General features: G+C 35.4%; 1 long non-coding RNA gene across 1 annotated transcript in view; it reads left to right on the top strand.

Moving 5' to 3' along the window:
- The first annotated feature begins 471 nt into the window (after window positions 1–471).
- The window catches only part of LOC124891135, a 12,470-nt gene continuing 5,877 nt past the window's right edge, over window positions 472–7,064 (top strand). The window contains exon 1 of the long non-coding RNA XR_007049539.1: window positions 472–1,081. This is a non-coding gene — a long non-coding RNA (uncharacterized LOC124891135). The remainder of the gene's footprint in view (window positions 1,082–7,064) is intronic.

The raw sequence follows: 7,064 nt of genomic DNA, 5'->3' as shown, positions 1-7,064 counted from the left end.
CTTTTGTGATGGTCGGAGCAAAGTTAAATGACTTTTGTATAATGAATGAATGAAAAGTGACATTTACGTAATAGATATATGTAATGACCCTTACGGCCATTTTTCTATAGTTTCATATAATTTTAGTACTATCTAAATATATCGTGGATTATTTAATATAATTTGGCATTTGGTACATATATAATTTAGTACCCTTCTAGAATACTTTTGATATTGGTAAAATTCTTTAAGTGATGATATATTTAATCACTTTATAATAGATTTTTATGATTTATTAATATTTTAATCGGAGATAATAAATTTAAAAATATTAAAATATTATGAATATATAATAAAGGTTTTGTTAGAAATAATTTACTATTAATTATGGTATATTCAAAATATTATAATTATTTTACCACAAATTTATGCAATACCCGGATATATAAAGACTGTAGAAAATTAATTAGTTGTGGCCAATAACACCCCACGTGTTGAAGAAAGGTGGATAACAACTTATTGATATTATTGAATTTTGGCAAATCCTTTCTGATCATTCTCTTTAACTTCTTCTCCCTTTAATTATTTCAAACCCAAAAAAAAAAAAAAAAATTCTTACAATTTTGCCTTTGTCACTTCTCCTTCTTCCTCAAACACTCAGCGTACTTCTGTTCTTTAATACTATTTTTTTGTATTCTGAGAAAGTTTGTTCTTTTATTTTATTGTGTTAGCTTCCTGTGTCTTTGGGTTTTTCTCTGCGTGTGATGCCTTTTGTTTGGTGAGTAGGATAAGTAGTTTTGATGTTTAATAGGGAAAGTTTAATGTTTGGTATTGATGCCTGAGCTGTGTGTGAATAGATTTAAAAGGTGGACTTATTTTGGTGTGCTGGGAATTTGGATCCTAAAGTTTCTGGAAATTTCTTGAATTTTGGAGAATTGGAGTATAGATTGGTTGATTGTGGAATGAGTTAAGAGTGACGGTTGATATTTTTGGGATTCTGAACTGAAGAGTTATCAATTATCCAAATCAAATTATTCAAGTTCGGGTTCTAACAACGCTATTTTGAGGCTTCGCAGGAAGATATTATAACTTTGGCGTCCAGGTAGGCTAGGCTTACCCTACTTTTAGATTGAGCTTATATACCGAAATTGTGAACTATTATGCTAGCTTTGGATAAATACTTGTAGATGCATATTATTTGATTTATATAAACTGTCTTATTTATCCGGATTAGGACCTCGTTCTAGTAAATGTTAGAATACTATCTTTTAACATAATATAACATCTATTACGTTAGGACGTGGAACTAAATTGAAAACTCTTGAATTTATCTCTTTTTAATTAAGATTTGTGGATGAATATTTAGACGTTGACATTGTTATGATATAGTATGGAATTTAATACTACCGATGAGTTCCGGTTTGAGTCCGGCATTTGATTATTATTGCTATTAGGAGTTTTGGTTTGAGTTCGGCATTTGATTATTATTGCTATGATGAGTTCCAGTTCAAGTCCGGCATTTGATTATTATTGCTATTATGAGTTTCAGTTCGAGTCCGGTATTTGATTATTATTGCTACTATGAGTTCCGATTCGAGTCCGGCATTTGATTATTATTGCTACTATGAGTTCCGGTTCGAGTCTGACATTTGATTATCTTTGTTACTATGGGTTCCGGTTCGAGTCCGGCATATGATTATTAGTTCTATATATGTGGCCTTTCGTTATTACCCACCATATACGGTTTGAATCCGGCACATGTCCTCTCGTTACTAACCATTGGTATCGGTTCGAGTCCGGTGCACATCTGGATGACTATCATGATTTAATGAGATATAGATTATTTATGTTTATTTTCATTACTTGTGTGTCCCATCGGCTTATGGAGGTACGGTTGGGTTAATTGTCTTCTTTAGTGTGCCTAGCGGGCTTATAGGGGCCCAGTTAGGTTATGTTTGATTTGTTTGTTGTTACTGTATTATTTATATTTCTGTATCGCTTAAGTTTATTCCTTCATAGTCGCTGTGTAGCTTGGTAGTTGTTTATCTTTCCATCCCTATTTACTGATGACTTAGATTACATCTTCGCATTATAGTTATACCTTTTCTGTATTGAGCTCAGTCAGCCGATGATGCCTACTGAGTACCCATGGCTTCGATACTCATACTGCAATTCTATATTTTTTTCCTGGTGTAGATCTGGGTACTAGCAGTCGACATTGATGTGACTCCTACCTTTCATTACAGATTTAGAGTAGGGTGAGCTTGCTGTCATCTGAGGCTGATCCTCCTCTAGCTACTCCAATTAGTCTTTTGCACTCGAGACTGCATGTGTATATTGTGTACATTTTAGGTTTTTGTCTAGTACTCTAGGTACCTATTAGTAGTGACTCTAGTACTGACCTTATCAGGTCTTGGGAGAGTTTCATTTGTATAGTGGGTCTTTTTTCCTTCTCTCATTTTGATATAATATATATGCCCCCTTCTTAGTTTTCACTTGTTATTGTTGTTGTTAGCATCATACGCGATCTTTTATCTGACTTCTGCCTGTTAGCCCGTTATCTATTATTTTGGGCTATGACTTGGCTTGCCTACTGGGGGTTAAAGTAGGTGCCCTCACAGCTTGAGAAATCGGGTCGTGAAAGCTTGGTATCAGAGCCTAGGTCTTACTGGTATTGTTAGTACTGGAGTCAATGTTTAGTCGAGAGTTGCGAATCGGTACAGAGATGTTTGTATCCTATCTTTGAGAGGCTACAGAGCATTTTTAGGGAACAATCTCATTTTCTTGATCCATTTTCATGCATTGAGTCTGAGTTTGGTGAGTTTAGGAAAGTCTTTTTTGGAGATAGTCGAACGTATTTATTCTATAGAGGAGATGGACCGTGAAGCCCAAGGGGGCTACGATAATAGACCACGTTACCAGGGCAGCTATAATGATTCACGGTTCACAGGAGCATTTCACGGTAGGTACTCCAACAGCAACCTTCTTAGCATCAGGGTCAACCTAGTAGGCCAGTCTAGGCATCGCTTCAGATATCAGACAGGGGTCAGCCTGGCTATAGTATATAGTTACAGTGGTCAGAGCAGCAGCCAGCCAAAGAGAGGTGCTCAGCCAGGAATTTTGAATAGATCACTTGTACATATAAAACTTATTTTTAAAACACAAATACGAACTTTGAGATTTAAGTTTTTTGGTTCTGTCGAACTCGTGGCTAGGCTTCAAACTACTTTATTTATAAGAAACTGCCGGACCTTTAGCATTGTAAGTTTTTATGTAAAGTGTTCCATAAAATTAGTACAAAGACCTCAAGTTTTCTGAATTTGAAAAAAAAATAGTAATGGTATATGCATGGCAAAAATTAGTAATGAAACATGCATTGGACTCTTGTATACTGGCAATGAGGCCAACTATTAGTTGCCTTTTTTTTATTTCGCGAAATCACTTTGCACCAATTATCGGTCTTAATTCACTAAGCTCAAGACATCCCGATAATTAGTTTTAATTGTTTGGTTTAGCTACATGGCGATGAGCATGTTAGAAATCTAACTAGCTGGTTTCCAACAAAGAGCTGAGGTAGGAAACAATAGTCATATAATATTTTCATTACAACCGCTTGTGGCAAATTTTGAGTTTTGCATCAATTGATCTTTGACTTTACTTGGCAAATGCTAGTTATTTGTTGCTTAAAGAGTTGCTCTTGCTCAACTCGTAATGTATTTTTGTATAATTGAGCTCGTCTGCCTGTGTTTTAAGTGTATCAGACTTTCATTGATATTGTTGTTATGGTACTCTTGCTGTAGACCTTGAAGGGTACCCTTCTGTGTCTAGAGAATATTGTAGCTTATCAAACTATGGTAAATGGCTGTGATTATTATCCATGGCCTGGTCATATGGCCTGAGGTTACCCGTAAATTCTTGATTCGCGCTGCTCTTGGTGTACTGCTGTTCTTCCTACTTGATGAACGTAAAGCACTGCTTACTCTGAATGTGTCCAGAAATGCTTATTCTAGATCTATCAAGAAATATTCTTGATGTTCCTGCTGTTTTTGTAGTTGAAGATTTAATCTCTTATGTCTGTTGTGTAGCCCATGCAAAGAATCTTAGATATGTTACTGTTCTTGTTTGTTTGAAGTAGCTGGTTCTGTTGTATCTGGTCCCATCAAACACCAGAAGTTTTTAGCACTAATTGTTTTTACATGCTGCTACACCTAATTAGGCCATGTCAGTTTGTGGTTGCCATGGAATCCTCAGAAGTGTGTTGTTGATTTTCATAGTCATCCTAACCATCAGTCAGTTACATGCCTTTCGCTAATTTTTGAGTAAAACTGTAAAGCAGAGATGAGAGTCTCTCCTAGGTGAGTGATCCAACCATGCATCATGGTTGATTCTAGCTCTGTCGAATGGTTGTTCTCCTTTATCATACTGAGGCAATGCAGTTGTCTAACTGTGTGTTCTTTTTGCAAATTTTTGTCCCCTTTTTCTTGATATAGTAAGTATTTGTTTTCTTAAATGCATTTTTGTTATATATGCGGTTGATTTCCATTTTGAGTTGCACTTTGTTCATATGCATGTGACTGTTAAATCTCCATGATGATATATCCCCTAATTTTAGGGGATGAAGTTGTGGCCTATATGAATATAAACAGCTTCCTCTTTACTCTCGGTACAATCCTGAATTTTAAGGTGTTTCTTCATGAGACACTCTTATTGATGGCAAAGACTTTTTGCCATCATCATGTGTTAATTTTTCTGGTGTCCTGATGTGTACTAAGTCGTGGTAGTGTATTTTTCGTTATATAGTATTAGTACGGTGGCATGATGGTGATTTTTTTTGTCAATCTTGTTGAATTTTCATTTAATTTGATGATGTCAAATTCGAGATCGTTGTTAATTTTTCTAGTCTTGGGGATAATTTGGTTTCAAATTGGCTGCGTTTATTAGAACTGGCATGCTGGGAACTTTTATCTAGAAATGTTGAGTAATGGTATAGATTGTTAGTGTCATGATATGCATTGCCGGGTATCAGAAGTAATTTTTTTTCCTTGTTACTCACTGCTATAGTGAGCTATTCATATCCCATGTTTTTTTGACTTCTCTAAAATCCTGGGGTTCCTTAAATGTGTGGTATATATAGCTTGTGTTTGATGTATCCAAGAGCTCAGTTTTGGGGGAGCGCTTGATGTATTGCATTTGAAAGGTCGATTGTTCAAATCCACCTGGATTCCTAATATAGCAGTATATTGTATTTCATATCCTTCCTTAACTGTGTTTTGTGTCGAATTTACGTTTCAAAAGTGGAACTGTCTGAAACAAGTAAATATATACAATTTTATCATGTATCAACAATTGCAGATGGCAACTAAAATACCATTGGATGATTGTCCAGAGACATGTATAGGTGGATCAAACCTGTCTACATTTCATTAATTTATCATTTAGATAGTTTAATTGTCAAGGGAGTCTAATTGCACAAAAAGACGATTTTTTTTTACTTTTGGCCCTTATATAAAGACCTTGTTGCCAATAGCTTAACCTGGTGGGACTGGTATATGTTTGCTTCTCTGCCAATGACAACGGACGTAGCAAGTAGTTTTGCAACAAGAAGTATAATTAGTACCCTGCTTCTCTGCTCTTTTCCTCCTCAATGTCTAGTTATTACATAGGGCATGTTACGACTACAGGGTTGTTGGTCACTTCGCCCGTGAGTGTCCTCAGTATAGATAGTTGAGCCTTTAGTTTTGACTGTATAGCCGATCAGGTCAGTGCTGCCATTAGGTAGGGGTGATGTGCAGAGTCGTGGGGATGGTCCTTAAGGTTTGAGAGGTGGTCGGATATGCACCCAGTCCAGTGGTGGACAAGGTCATTTGTATGCTTATTTTACATCGCGGTTAGGTTCATGTTCAGAGTTTTTATCTGTGTCATTACATATAGCTATCCTTTTGGGTGATTCTTTAGTAGTGGATCGGGTACATAGATCTGGTTTGGTGATCATTTTGGAGTTTGGTACTCAGGTTGATCCATTGTCCTAGATATGGTAGTTTTTGATGTGACTCAAGGCGTGGATTAGTTATCTCTTTATCATGTGATCTTCGATTTTTGTTAGGACAGTTACTTTAGCCTTGCCTGGCATACCTTGATTGTGTGGTAGGGTTCTGTTAGTCGCGTATCGATGGGGATAATTTTTACATTCCGTCTATGAGATTGATATCGAGGGGTTGTGAGTCATTTCATGCTTATGTTTGGGATGTCAGTGTTGAGAGTTTATCGCGTGACTCCGACCCTGTGGTTCGTGAGTTTCCTGATGTGTTTTCAACCGATCTACCTAGTCTTCCTCCCGAGCGTGATTTGCACGCCAGTATCCCTATTTGTTTGAGCATTCAAGTATTTTCTTATCTTTTACTTTCGCGGATGAAAGTCCTTTTAGTAGTGGATGTTGTAATGACCCTTACGGCCATTTTCCTATATTTTCATATAATTTCAGTACAATCTAAATGTATCGTGGTTTATTTAATTTAATTTGGCATTTGGTACATATATAATTAGTACTCTTCTAGAATATTTTTGATATTGGTAAAATTCTTTAAGTGATGATATATTTATATCACTTTATAATAGATTTTTATGATTTATTAATATTTTAATCGGAGATAATAAATTTAAAAATATTTGAATATTATGATTATATAATAGAGGTTTTTTTAGAAATAATTTTCTATTAATTATGGTATATTCAAAATATTATAATAATTTTACCATAAATTTATGCAATACCTGGATATGTACCCACTGTAGAAAATTAATTAGTTGTAGCCAATAACACCCCATGTGTTGAAGAAAGGTGGATAACAACTTATTGATATCATTGACTTTTGGGAAATCCTTTCTGTTCATTCTCTTTAACTTCTTCTCCCTTTAATTATTTTAAACCCCCCCAAAAAATAATATTTCTTACAATCTTTGCCTTTTGTCACTTCTCCTTCTTCTTCATACACTCTCAGCGTACTTCTGTTCTTTAATACTATTTTTTTGTATTCAGAGAAAGTTTGTTCTTTTTGTATTGTTGTGCCAGCTCCCTGTGTCTTTGG

This window comes from Capsicum annuum, unplaced genomic scaffold (assembly GCF_002878395.1).
Source record: "Capsicum annuum cultivar UCD-10X-F1 unplaced genomic scaffold, UCD10Xv1.1 ctg3101, whole genome shotgun sequence".
In the NCBI taxonomy this organism is placed as follows: domain Eukaryota; kingdom Viridiplantae; phylum Streptophyta; class Magnoliopsida; order Solanales; family Solanaceae; genus Capsicum; species Capsicum annuum.
Note: the sequence above shows the minus strand (reverse complement) of the source record. Positions and strands in the feature narration are given on the sequence as shown.